This window comes from Melospiza melodia, chromosome 14, assembly GCF_035770615.1.
Source record: "Melospiza melodia melodia isolate bMelMel2 chromosome 14, bMelMel2.pri, whole genome shotgun sequence".
In the NCBI taxonomy this organism is placed as follows: Eukaryota; Metazoa; Chordata; class Aves; order Passeriformes; family Passerellidae; genus Melospiza; species Melospiza melodia.
This window is the reverse complement of record NC_086207.1, coordinates 3,664,885-3,678,552: the sequence shown is the minus strand read 5'-3', so window position 1 is coordinate 3,678,552 and position 13,668 is coordinate 3,664,885. Positions and strand designations below refer to the sequence as shown.

The 13,668-nt window shown below is 52.2% G+C and overlaps 1 long non-coding RNA gene and 1 other non-coding gene across 2 annotated transcripts; both read right to left on the bottom strand.

The window, feature by feature from the left end:
- Positions 1-924: 924 nt before the first annotated feature.
- On the bottom strand, positions 925-2,614 carry LOC134424540 (uncharacterized). Its single transcript, XR_010029449.1, has 3 exons — positions 2,364-2,614; positions 1,811-2,049; positions 925-1,219 (listed from the first exon to the last, which is right to left on the bottom strand). It is a non-coding gene; the product is annotated as an uncharacterized LOC134424540 (long non-coding RNA).
- Positions 1,362-1,564, bottom strand: LOC134425006 (small nucleolar RNA SNORA74). Its single transcript, XR_010029555.1, has one exon. It is a non-coding gene; the product is annotated as a small nucleolar RNA SNORA74 (small nucleolar RNA).
- Positions 2,615-13,668: the final 11,054 nt, after the last annotated feature.

The window sequence follows — 13,668 nt, the reverse complement described above, 5'->3', positions numbered from 1 at the left end:
GATGGAGCAGCTCTGCTGGCAGGAAAGGCTGGCACAGCTGCCATTGTTCACCTGCACAGGAGAAGCTTTGGGGGCAGCTCAGGGTGGCCTTGCAGGGCCTGAAGGAGCCCCAGGAAACCTGGAGAGAGACAATTGACACGGGATGGAGGGACAGGGCACAGGGAATGGCTCCCACTGCCAGGGGCAGGGATGGATGGGATATTGGGAAGAGCCCATATTCCCCATTTTTTGCCACTTTTGGGAATACCAGCTCCAGCAGCAGAGCCCTGACACAGTGAGTGTTCCTTGGCTGCCAGCAGGCAGGACCCCCCTCTGTAAGGACAGCAGGTGCCCAGCTCTAGGAAAGAGGAAGACTGCTGGGCACAACATAAATCCATGGGGAAACCCCTGATTTGTTTTGCAGGCAGGATTTGTTCTACAGAAACAATAGAACTCAGGCTTGAACCAGGAAAAACCTTTATTTCCCAATGGTTAGTATTTTAACAAGTATTCCCATGTGCAGTACAAAAACTGTCCATTCAAAGCTCTGGATATTCAACTGGCAGAAGGGCTCATGGCTAAACTAACAGTATCAGGGACATTTAAGGAGTCTGGATTATTTCACAAACTCAGGGTTTCCTAGAAGATTGCAAGGAATCCAAAGGGATCCAACTCTCATCTGGAGAGCAAAACACTCCTTTTGTTCCTACTTTTGCATTTAAATACCATTTTTGTCTGAAGCCCTGTTGGTCATCTTGCTCTTCCCCACCAGTTCTGATGTATTTTACATTTTCATCAGCCTTTTCCAACCTTTCTTTGTGGGCTCACTTCCCCCCAGGCCTAGGGATGAGAGCTGGTGCCTCACTACAACCTCTCCAGTCTCTATTCTAAAATTCTGCTGCACCCAACAGCCTTGTAAGATAATGAAAAGCAAACTGAGCAAGCTTAAATATAAATACATTTAATTGAGGTCATGTAAAAATGTATTTCCAACAAGCAATGAGAGGAGATTAACAATAAATTGTACACATAATTCTTGTTATACCTTGCCCCAAAACACCTTTGATATTTTTAATTCCTACATCCACATTCTGAAAACAAATTCTCCAGCTGTCCCATTTAAACTGTGGGCTCCAGGTTTCCAATCTTCACCTTTCAAACCAGGCTCTTCAAAGCAGCATCCACAGCTTTACTTCTGACCACTCCTGCTGCTCCAGGAAGCCCCACACCAACAATTTACCTGTAATAAAAACCCAATAAAGAAAGTTGAAAAGAGGACTCCTACTCAACCCTTAGTACTGACAAATCAATTAACTGACATTCATTTTTATATGAAAAATGCACATTAAAATATCTGCAACAGAATTTTCAATTTTCTGTGTGTTGTCTGCATCCAATCTAGGCTCTAACTCCACGGGCAGGAGTTACTCCACTCTCAGGCATGCAGAGTGCTGCCAAAACCTGGCACCACTGAGCACCAGGACGGCCTCACTGGTGCCAGGAAAGCTCAGCAGCACCTTTCTCTCCCAGCAGCATAACACTGGCACAGGCACTGAGCAGCCACGAGCAGCTGACTACTGCTGGGAGACAAAAACCCCAAAACTGGGGGGTTTACAGGGCAGAAAAAATGTGGAGGCACTTTTCTGATGATGTCTACTCTTATCAAGGCTTCATCCAGCAAGAGGAATAGATAAGCTAAACTTATTTCTGGATAAACCACGTTATTTCCACCCTGAGGACCTGAGGCTAGCATAGGAGCCAGCAGAGACCTTTTAATTCTAAGACAGCAAAACATTTTTGCCTATTTCCCCTGGCTGGCTCACGGTCACACCTCACCCACGTGGCTCCAGAGCTTTCGCTGTGTCCCACGGGCAGGTCATCCCTTCACATGTGCTCTCGCAGGCTCCAGTGCCCACCCGGAGCGCCTCCCCAGCTGTCCCAGCACAGCTCAGCACAGCTCAGCTCGGGGTTCCACACGCCACGGGGCCGGGGCACCTCAGAGCTGCTCCTTCGGGCGGCTCCAGGTCACCCCCAGCTGCGGGTCAGCGCCATCGGTCATCGGCTGAAGGCCTGAAGAGAGGACAGCAGAAACATCACAAATAAGCCATTAGTTCCATCTGCATTCACAAAGCTCAACAGCAGCGGCCTGGCTTGTGGTAGAGGACAAAAGCCAGCACACCGAGAGAAAGGCTGAGGAATTAATGCTGAACTGCACAGCCGAGCAACACCCCCAGTCCCGGGCACCGCGGGCTGCAGCGCTCGCCGGCCGGCAGGAACAGCTAAATAGGAGAAAATTAGTATTTCAGGTGGCACCTTCCTTCCCCGGAGCCCCGGTGTCCAGCACCGCTGCCGCCGCCGCCACCCGTGCTCTGTACCCCCCTCACCTCATGGCGGCGGTGGCCCCTCATGGCGAGGGAGCTCGGTTCACCAGAGCAGCTCCTTGCCCTCATGGCGGCGAGCTGAAGGAGCCCGGCCCGCCAGAGCCGCTCCTTGCCCTCAGAGCGAGGGAGCCCGGCCCGCCAGAGCCACTCCTTGCCCTCATGGCGGCGAGCTGAAGGAGCCCAGCCCGCCAGAATCGCTTCATCCCCAAACGGCGGCGGGGGGCAGAAAAGGAAGAGGTCTGGCCACGCTGCTGAGGTGATTCCACAGACACCGCCCCGCTCGCCTCGGCCGCTCCCCCCGGGGCGGGGAAGAACCCTCAATAATCAGTCACGGGGAGGGACTTTAAAGATGGTCTCGTCCCACTCCCTGCCATGGGCGGGGACACCGCCTTTCACAATCCCAGGTTGCTCCAGTCCCCGTCCGACCTGGCCTTGGACGCTTCCAGCATCCCTGACACAGCCGGAGCAGGAACACTCAAGCACCGGCTCGTGGGAAGCAGCGGGCTGGTGAGCTGCCTCTGCTTGCCCCTGATGTGTCCCACTTCGGGCACAGGAGGTAGAAGTGTCAGCTCAGAAACAGCTGACGGCAACAAAAATCCAGCCCTGAAATAAGCAGAGAAAAAGCTGTGGTGCTGCCAAGTGCCCTGCTGAGAGAAGCACAGTTCCACACCTTCCCTGGCCTCCACTGGATGCTGTAACATCAGCACAGTGCTCTGTGTATCCATGTCCAGGCACAGCAGTGTAACTGTAACTCTCTCGCTGGAGATCCATTCAAAGGAAGTTTTTCTCTGGGCTTTGTGCTCCAGTGAGACACTTGAAGGCCTTTCCGGAAAGCCTGGCATCCCTCCCCCATGCTCCTCATGTGCTTATGCTCTCAGAGCTCAGCAGTGAACTCAGCTGGAGCTGCGCCTTGCCTCAGGCAATCATCCACTCCAGCTCTGTCTTCTTCAAATGTTTCATGGTCTATTTTCAGCCCAAGCAGGCAGCTATTCTTCCTGGATGTGGGGTGCTCCTCTCCAGCTCAGCCTGATCCTGCCTTGTCCTGGGAAGCTCTGGGCTTGTTGTGCCCAGGACACTGCTGTGTGCAGGGACAGAGGCTGGTGCTGAGCAGAAGGAGCTCGGTGCTTCCCCTGTCACTGATGAACCTGGTGAGGAACAGGTTTCCCAGCTATGCCCAGTGCAGCACAGCAAAACCTGTCTGGGGGAGAGACAGGTAAGAGCAGACACAGAACACTTCATGCTCTTGTTCCTGGGGATCTCGCTGCCCAAGTCCAAGGGCATGTGCCCACACAGGCATGGATGATGACTCTGCCAAGACCCTAAGCCACAGCTTCAGTTTGGAACTGTTTAATTCATTAGCGCAGCATGGGGCCCAAATTAATATGCTTTGTCTCTTTAATAAGACATTTTCAGCAGGATTGGGGAGATACTTCAAAAGCTTCCTGAATGCCAAATACCAGAACTCAGCAACTCTCAGTGCCAGGACCAGTCTCTCACTTCCCAGTACGGATTCCCTCTGTGTGCACAGCTTTTTCTCTGCTTGCTGGCCTTGGAGGGGGGCTCAAACAAAGGCCTGCACATAATTTGTGAACTTTGGGTGAAAAGCATCAAACCAGATGAAACACAGCAGAGCCGCTCTGCCATGGGGGTGAAGCCCTTTTCTGTCACAGGAATGTGCTCTCTGCATTAGCTGCAGCCAGTCCCTGTTGTTCATCTTGGCTTGCTGACCACTAAACAGAGCCTCCTTTTCTCCTGCAAGTGTCGTGGCAGGGCCTGAAAGGACTGAGATGCTTTGTTCCAAGCCAGATTAGAGATATGAGTTACTACAAAACAAAAGCCCAGCAAGCCTTCAGGAGAGTTCCTCTAGTCTAGACACAGCCTCCCCTGAGCTCCCTGCATCCCAGCACAGCCCTGCAGCTTGTGTTCAAAGCAACTCAACAGGCTCCAGAAGCCTGGGTAACCTCTGTTGAGTGAATGTTCAGTTGCAGCATAAAGGAGGAATCACATCTGAGTGATTTTGCTCCCATAAATTAGCAGGATGGGTTAAACCAGGACATGAGCACTGTCTGCTGGCACAGTGCATCCACTCAAGAGATCTGCACTGGCATGGAGCTGTAGTGCTTCAAAAGATGTGTGCTCCAAGCCTGGGGTGGGACATCCCCCATGTAGCTGATGTCTGCAGCTCCTGTGGCAGCAAGAGAGATCCTTTACTGTCACCTCAGCCCTGAACACACCCATGCCCAGGGCTCACTGCCTGCCCCCCGTCACTGCTCAGCTCTGGCACTGCAGGGCTGCTACTGTGATCCTTCTATACCAATCAGATTTTGGCTCAACACCATTTGGCCACACTGTCAGTCACTGGAGAAAAAGACGGAGTAGTACCATGGGAAGAGGAAGAAAATTCAGTAAACCTATGGAAGAAAAGATCTGTGGATGTACATCATCATTTACCATGGTGGTCACCTCCAGCCCCACAGCCAAGCATGTTCAGGCTTTGGTGAGAGGAACTTTTATCCCCCTGGTGTCTGTCATGGCTGGGGCCTGTGATGATGACACCTCGTGGGTGTTGGTGCTTGCACTGCCCTGTGAGTGACACCAGCCTTGCTTGGCTCCCACACAGCAGAAGGCAGGGTAGCCATGGCCTCAATGGTGCCTTTTCCTCTTTGAGGTGCTGCACCCAGGTCAGGGATACCCCACACATGAGCACAGACTGGGAGAAGAGCTCATTCACCAGCAAAGAAGGACTTGGAGGATATAATGGATGAAAAGCTGGACATGAGCCAACAGTGGCAGCCCAGAAACTCCCCTGTGCTGGGCTGCACCCACAGAGGAGTGGGCAGCAGGTGAGGGGGGGATGGTCCCCCTCTACTCTGCCCTTGTGAGATCCCCCTGCAGAGCTGCTCCAGCTTCAGAAGGACCTGGAGCTGTTGGAGCAAGTCCAGAGAGGCCATGGAGATACTCCCAGGACTGGAGCCCCTCTGCCATGGAGCCAGGCTGGGAGAGCTGGGGGTCCTCACCTGGACAAAAGAAGGCTCCAGAGAGAGCTCAGAGCCCCTTCCAGGGCCTGAAGGGGCTCCGGGAGAGCTGGAGAGGGTCTGGGAACAAGGGATGGAGGGACAGGACACAGGGAATGGCTCCCACTGCCAGGGGGCAGGGATGGATGGGATATTGGGAATGAGGAATTGTTCCCTGTGAGGGTGGGCAGGCCCTGGCACAGGGTGCCCAGAGCAGCTGGGGCTGTCCCTGGATCCCTGGCAGTGCCCATGGCCAGGCTGGACACTGGGGCTGGGAGCAGCCAGGGACAGTGGGTGGTGTCCCTGCCATGGCAGGGGGAGGAATAAAATTATTTTTATGGTCTCTTCTGACCCAACCCATTCTGTAATTCCATCATCTCCTCTGCCTCCACAGAGGGGCCATTTCCACTTCCCCACTGCCATCACAAGATGGCATTCCAGACCTAAAAGCTGAGCTGGCTCAGCTGATACTTGGAGATCTTTTCCAGGCCCTGGGGTGTCCAACCCCAGAAGAAGCTGTGGATTTAACCCTGCCTGCTGAGCTCCTCTGCCAGGTCTCAGCCCTGACACTGCCTTTTAATCACATCCTTTAACGCCAGGGCTGTGCTTTAATCAGCTGCACTGAAACACTGCTGCCGTTACTGTGTAACCTCTGAGCCATCTAATTGCACTGAGTTAAGCCAGTTACAGCTTTGACAGTGAATGGCATGCAGAGCACTTTAATCTTGACCTGCAATACCTCGGGCTCTTGCAGGGCCTCCTCTGCCTCCGAGGACACGCTGCTAATCAGACCGAGCCAGGATGTAGTTTAAGACATGGACAAAGGGAGCCAAGGGCAAATCATGAGCAAAATGAATCTGACTCATTTTGTTACAAAGCAGTGTTGAAGGTAGAGCTGCCTTTTCTTTGCCTGAGAATGATTTGGGAGAGTAGTGAGAATAATTTGTTTCAATAATTTATGACTTCAAAATAATAACAAAAAAAATAAAAAAAAAAGAGAGAGAAAAATCATTCTTCTTAGATATGTTTTTTAAAAAGAAAGCTTATTTTGAGTTAGGTACATAAAACACTGGTGCAGTGTGTTATCCCCTGTGTCTGCTCCCACGTGTGAGTGGGTGCTCCAGGCTTCACCCACCAGTTGCTCCCTGCAGGAAGAACCCATGATCCAACCATCTCCTTCCCTGGCCAAGGGCCTGCAGCCTCCCACCGGGGCTTGGTGCCATGTCCTGGGTGCCAGCTCTGCCAGCACAGCTCCCCGTGGGTGGCAGTGGGGCAGGATCTGCTGCTCAGCTGCCTCGGAGGCTGGGGCTGGCTGTGCCCCTCTGGGCAGCTCAGGAAAGGCTGCTCCGGCTGCTCCTTGCAGGGAGCTGGAGCAGCAACCTCACTTGATCGGGGGAAAGAGCAGTCAGGAAAGGTTACATAACCCCGATCAGGCCGCCAGAGGGGTGGTGCAGCAGCAGCAAGGGCGGTGCCACTCTGGATGTGGCTGGGCAGGAGCGTGCCCTGCCTGTGGGACCCTGCCTGTGGGACCCTGCAGCCCCTCTGTCCATTCACTCTTGCCTGGGTCTCCTGGCCCTGTCAGAGCTTGCTGGTTTTGTTGTTCAAAATGCCCTCGGGCAGCTCGAGGAGCCCGTGCAGTTCCCTCTGTTCTGGGCTGAAACTGCAGCACAGCAAATGCTTTTTCCATTTCATCTCTGGCAGAGCCCTTGAGCTTTGCTCCCTTCCTCTTCCACCCTCCTCTCCTCCTTCTGAGCTTCTCCCTGACCCAGTCTCCTCCCCTGCTGTCCCCTTCTGCTCCCAGCTCCCATTTAACCCCCATCTTTTCTGTCCTCTCCTTCAGTGCTCCTAGCCAGAGGACAGATCACACACCACAAGCTCTGCTATTCATCTACCAGATCCCAAGCCACTGTCTCAGTGTGATAAAGGTGATCTGCTAACCCTGTGGAGAGGATCCCCCAGGATGCAAACCCCTGCTGGGATCTGTGGCAATTCCATGGCATCAGCCACAGGGTCAAACGTGCAAGGGGGGGTTGCAGCTGCCTTGCCTGAGTGTGTGCAGGAACTGAGACCTGCACAAGGCCCACCAAACACACCTGTGTCCTTCCAGTGCCCCACCAGGTCTCCTGGCAGCAAGGAATTTGCTTTAGTTCTGTGAGTTTTATAAAGCCTGACTCAAACCCCAGGGATTTCAGGCAGTGCTGACACGCAGAGTGGGGTGGTGTGAGCACAGCCCTGGGGTCAGGTGCTGGGGCAGATGGGTGGGCACATCAACATCAACCTGGTGTTTTAGAGCAGAGCTAACTAGGAACAGCTTATTCCATTAAGGAAAAAAGAAAACCAATAATCATTCTTAATTAGGACAGAAACCTCCAGATAGGCTTTTTAAAGAAAATGCCTAAAAATACCATTTTTGCTTTGATTTGAAAACTATTTTTTGCTCTTCAGACTGTAAGATAAAACACATTTGAATTGATGATGCATTTCACAGCAAAAATACATCCCTTATCATCTTGAAAATGCTGAAATGAGTTGTTACAAAATTTTCAACGTTTACCCCCTTTCTTAAAAAACAAAATTTTTAATTTAGATGAAATGTCTTTTTTTTTTTTTCCTAATGGAAACTCTTGATTACATTTTTACCCAACAGCTCTAATTAGAATTAACAATTAGAGCTGATTCTTGGTGGGGTGATAAACAGCTGGACTTCACAGCCCTCTCCACTCTGGGACTTCCAAACAAGCCCCAGCCCTGGCAATTTAGCCTTCTGCAACATTTTAGACTTGTATAGTCACTGGAATTTATTTTTCTTTCTTTTTTCCCCACCCTTTCCCATCTGAGGGTTAGTTTTTACCAGTGTAGCATCTCTAACAGTCAGGGAACTTCACAGTGAGTTGAGATCGCATTGATTTCTTGAGGAAGAAGCCGCATACTAATTTTTCCTGTTTTCCTCCCTTGAGGAACACAGGTAACAGCTCCAGGAAGGCAGCTGGGTTTGTAGATATTATGTTTACCCACTGGCTGACAGGGAATTCTGAGGTCTGTGGGACCATCATGGGACACAAGGAGACTTTGGCTGGTCTGGTGCAAGGCTGGATTTGCTGAGAAAGAATGTGGCATTAAAGCAGAACAGGTTAAACCTGAGAGAAGCGTCAGGTGAAGATCAGGGGATGGATCAGTTCATGCTATGCTGCCAGAGCTTCCCCCTGCCTCCAGGATGATCCTCACAATCCAGCTCTGTGGGACAAGGAAAGGAACACTGGAGCAGTTTGAATAGAGAGGAAATGACTGTGGTGGAGGGGAGGGGAAGATGTCAGAGTCTGCTCTTAAACCCCCAAACCTTCTATTCCAGGCACCGAGGCAAGTTTGTCCAGCCTTTACAGGCAACCTCCAGAGAGCCAAGAGGCACTGGGACATCCTCTTTCAGGGGACTGGTGTCCCCAGTGCCACTGTGACTCCTGGACTGCCATGTCCAGTGCTTTTCATGGCTGCTCATCCCTGGGCTGGCTCCACGCTGTTAATGGCTGATCTCTCCCTGGAAACAAGCCCATGGCCTTTGCCTGTCCCACCTCGCCCCTCCCACTCCCCTGCCAAACAGTTATTACCTTCTTGGACAAACCTGAGATAGTGTTAAATGAGAGGGAGGTTTTCATACACAAATGTCCCTGTGATTAATGGATTAGGAGATTCTGTGCAAATTAAAGCCTTTCTTCATACTTTGCCCATCCAGCTCTTCAGCTGTTGTTCTTTCCCTTCTAGTCCTTTACAGAAGTCCCTGTGGGCCTTGCTTGCCCCATTCCTTTTGCTGCAATTTTCTCCCCACAGTGACCCAGGGATTTCCCCCAAATCCTTCAGCCCACTGAGTCTTGGGCAGACCCTGCTGCTGCTGAATCAGCACTGTGGAGAGGAGGATGCTGTGAGCACAGCTTGTTTACACACAGGATCAGCCCAAGAGAGGGGCTGTAAATGCCTCTTTATTTCCATATTTATCATTGCAGCTCAGATGGATGAGGAACCCAATGGAAAGTTTAGATGAAACAGAGAAGAAATGAAAAACTGTTGGCAAGCAGTGGCTCAGCTGAGACTGGCAGCCTCAAGGGCTTCCAGAAGGAAAAAGGCTTTCAATTCCTGCACTGCTGCTCCATAACAACCCAATTTCCCTTCCAGGCCAGGAGGAGTGGGGCAGCTGGGGAGCTCTGTCCTCCTGTGATCCCATCCCAGGGAGATGGACCTGAGACCCCAAAGCAGCACGTTTGGTCTTGCTGATGTTTGGCAGGGCTGATTTCTTCCCAGAGCAGCAGCAGAGTGTGGGTGTGGAGGTTCCGTGAGGATCTCCAGTGATGATGGAGATGTGGTCACCCATGCCATGGTGGAAAGGAGCCACAAAGGCTTTGCTGGACACCTTTGGAACATCCAGTGCTGGGTGCTGGTGATGGATGATGATTTAAAGCCCATTTGTGCAGGGAATAATGGCTCATAACCATCCCCTCTCCTTTAGTGGTGTGACACTGCTGAGATGGGTGGTCTCATTTCTACCTTAGGGGAGGTGTTTTATGAATTGTCCCTGCTCCTGAGCCTGTGTGTGCTGTGATGTGGATGTGCTTCAAATGCAGTGACAAGGAGGTGGCAGCCAGGATGTGGCTCCTGGGGGAGGCAGCCAGAGAGGCAGGGATGGTGCTGCCCGCAGCTGACCAGTGATCTGAAACCTTCAGCCCTGGGAGGGAGTGACTGCTCCAGGCCAAGGGAGGCTGACTCTGCTGGGGGATAACCAGGACTGTGTGTCTGTGACCGGGCTCTGTTCCGTGGGGAGGAGGCAGGGGACTGAACTGTCCTCTTGCTGCCTTTTTCACCCAAATCCCTGCTTGAGCACACATAAAGCCCCTGCCCAGGTCATCTGGCATGATGGCTTCTAGAAAAGCGTCCCTAGGGTCGCTATCCCTGCCTGGTCACAGCTGAGCTGGTGGCACTGAAAACTTGAGTTTCCATTCACATCCCTCCTGTACCTGCCTGTGCCCTCACTCCGGGCTTTATCCTCCTCCCTGCTTTCCCCTCATTTGTGCCCGGCTCCGGAGGAGAGCACCGGGAATTATCACTGTGTTGGCTTCGCTGATTTAATCCAAATTTAACCAGGCGGGAGCGAGCGAGGGCAGCCCGGGGGCCCTGTGTGCGGTGAAGAACCCGTCGGTGCCGAGCGGTGCCGTTAATAACGGGGGTGAAAGGCAGCACCCCCCCGGCATCGCCCCTCTCACCCTGGCACAGCTCCCATGGGGACAGAGCTGTGCTGGGGACACGGCACAGGGACTGTCAGGGGCTGTCACCCTGCGGGTGCTGAGCCCGAGCTGTGCCAGGACAGAGCTGTCCTGGGGACATGGCACAGAGACCGTCAGGGGCTGTCACCCGGCGGGTGCTGAGCCCGAGCTGTGCCAGGACAGAGCTGTGCTGGGCACATGGCACAGAGACCGTCAGGAGCTGTCACCTGGCGGATGCTGAGCCCTTAGTGCCAGGACAGCTGTCCTGTCCTGGGGACACGGCACAGGGACTGTCAGGGGCTGTCACACGGTGGGTGCTGACCCCGAGCTGTGCCAGGACAGAGCTGTGCTGGGGACACGGCACAGGGACTGTCAGGGGCTGTCACCCAGCGGGTGGTGAGCCCTCAGTGCCAGGACAGCTGTCCTGTCCTGGGGACATGGCACAGGGACTGTCAGGGGCTGTCACCCAGTGGGCACTGACCCCGAGCTGTGCCAGGGCTGCATGGGCAGCAGCTCACCCGCGAACCCCGAGCTGCATCCCCGCCGGCAGAGCCCTTCTAGAGCAGGGATGGCCCCGGGCTCATTGCATCCCACTTATGGCTCCAGAGCCCCCGAGGGACTGATGGCAAAAGCCTTTGGATGAGTCTCTTTTTTTGGCAGTGAATGAAATAGGATTTGTGCTGCTGGTGATAAGAGACTGCAAGATGGATTCATCTGATCCTCACAGCAATTCAGAGAGGCTGATGCTGACATGGCAGAACAGGTCCTACAATAGTCTTCACGTCCCAGCACACAAAATGGGTGAGAAAAAACATTTTTAAAAGTGACTGGGGAAACTCTGCAGCTGTGATCCCATCTCAAGTCCAGGGTTCCCCTCTGGCCTCTTTGGAGTCATAAGTACTCCAAAAATGCTCTGCTCTGAACTCAGGCTGGGTCATGACTCATGTCTTGGGCTGTAAAAATGCATTTCATTGTGTCAGCAGGAAAGTGGCTGTGGGCAGCGCTCTGGCAGCAGTGAGGCTGGCCAGGGCAGGCTGTTCAGCAATTACACCCACTGGAGCCCAAATTCCATCTCATATTTTGCACAGCACACAAAAGAGGTTCAGGGGAAGGAAAGGCTGAAGGGGAAAAGTGTTTCACTTAAAAATCCTGGTAAGACTCTATGCAGTGGCTTGTCTGGCCACAAATCCATCTGTTTTGGTGCAAGTGCCAAGCCTGGACCTGCCACCTGGAAATGTGACCTCAAGAGTCTCCTGCAGCCTGTGGAGTTTGCTTTGTACCCAGGACAGAGACCTCTCATGCTCATCCTGGCATCCTTCCAGAGAGAAAAGGGCAATGAACCCTCTGGATGTCTGTGCCTTGCTGTGGGCCTTGTCTCTGGGTCTTCCCCCAACCAAAACTACTTGCAGGTACTTTTAGTATGAAAACATCACCAAAAACTAAGTTACCTGTCAAGGGCAGCACTGTGAGGCTTCACAGCATTGGCACCTTGGGACTTAATTTTGCTTGTGGACTTAAATGTCCAGTTATGTATCTGGGAGTGTTTAGCTGTTGTGACCAAATTTGGGACACACTGCCACAACTGAGTCACTGGAGAAGCCAAACAGCCTTGAGAGGAGAGGAGCCTGGTGGCTCCAGATGAGCATATGGCAGTCCTGGGAGCAAACTCACACACCTTTGCCAGAGGAACATCTGGATTCCTTAAAGGAAGGGGTTTAACCAGGAGGGATCAATTTCACAAAGAAAACTTGGATTGCTTAAAGGAAGGGGTTTAACCAGGAGGGATCAATTCCATGAAAAGCAGCTGCCCTGTTCCACTGCAGTCCAGGACAGAGCAATGCTGTGGGACTGGGACAGAGGCTCAGTGCCTGGTAAAGCCCTGGGCACTAAGGAAGCCCAGGAGCAGCTGCAGGCAGAGGCAGCTGAGGGATTCCTGCTGCCTCCCACCAACGCTGCCCGCGATTCATCAATTACCTATCTGCTCAGTCCTTTTCTCTATCCTTTTACAATCTAAATAGCACATTTTATAGTTGCTGCTAAGTGATGTGATCAACATCAATTACCTACTAAAAGAGAATCAAGTCTTGATTTAAAATTAAGTGCTGCATTTTCCCATGTTCTTTATATGTAGCCAACAGAATAATTGCAGTGACATAAAAACTAATTACACAACTCCACAATTAGGCCTCCCTCCTAGTGCTGTGATTGTCTTTAAGTATACTGATGAAAAATTACTCCCAGTCCCAAATTACTCTCTCACACCCATCTTCTCTAATACCTTTTGAAAAAGCCCTCCAACCCATCAGACCAGAGAGAGGAACTCCAGATGCAGAAGGTAATACATGCAGAGTGTATTTTCTTATCTCTTAGATGTGGGAGCAGTTTCAGATGTGGGATTTGGTTGGGATTGCCCGGGGATGCAGCAGTGCTCCTCTCTGGATGGACTGAGCATCTCAGTGAGGCTTCCCAAAGTGTCTGGTGTGCAGCAGCCTGAGACAAGCAGGGGGAAAATCCCCTTCTCAGTGCCCCAGCTGACATTTGGCTGCTGGGCTGCAAGCAGAGAGACCAGTCCTGCCTGGCTGCCAGCCTTGGCTTGGTGTGTGGAGCCCAAAAGGAGGAGGAAGAGGATGAAGTACAGCAGTACTTCCCCCATCCAAAAGCCAGGAGTTACACCCAGGCAGCAATCACGTAGCTGCCTGAGAAACTATAAACCTCAACAAAAATCATAAACATCTATAAAGCTCTGGTGCACTCCTGACAGGCTTTGAGGGATTTGATTCCAGATTATGTTTTTGAGATGTTTACAACCAACCTGGAAAGATTGAAAATATTCAATTACTGGCAAGGAGAGCTGAGATTTGCTTACAGTCAATCTCCTGCCTCCAGCATCTCTGTGGGTGCCAGCAGTGAAACACAGCATGGGTGAGCAGAGCCGTGGGGACAGTGACCCAGGGACAGGTCCCCTGATGTCACTGAGCACCTTTCACTAGATGATTAAGCATTGCAGTTTAATTTTGGGGCTGGCACGTTGGTTTTGGATGCTGTGCA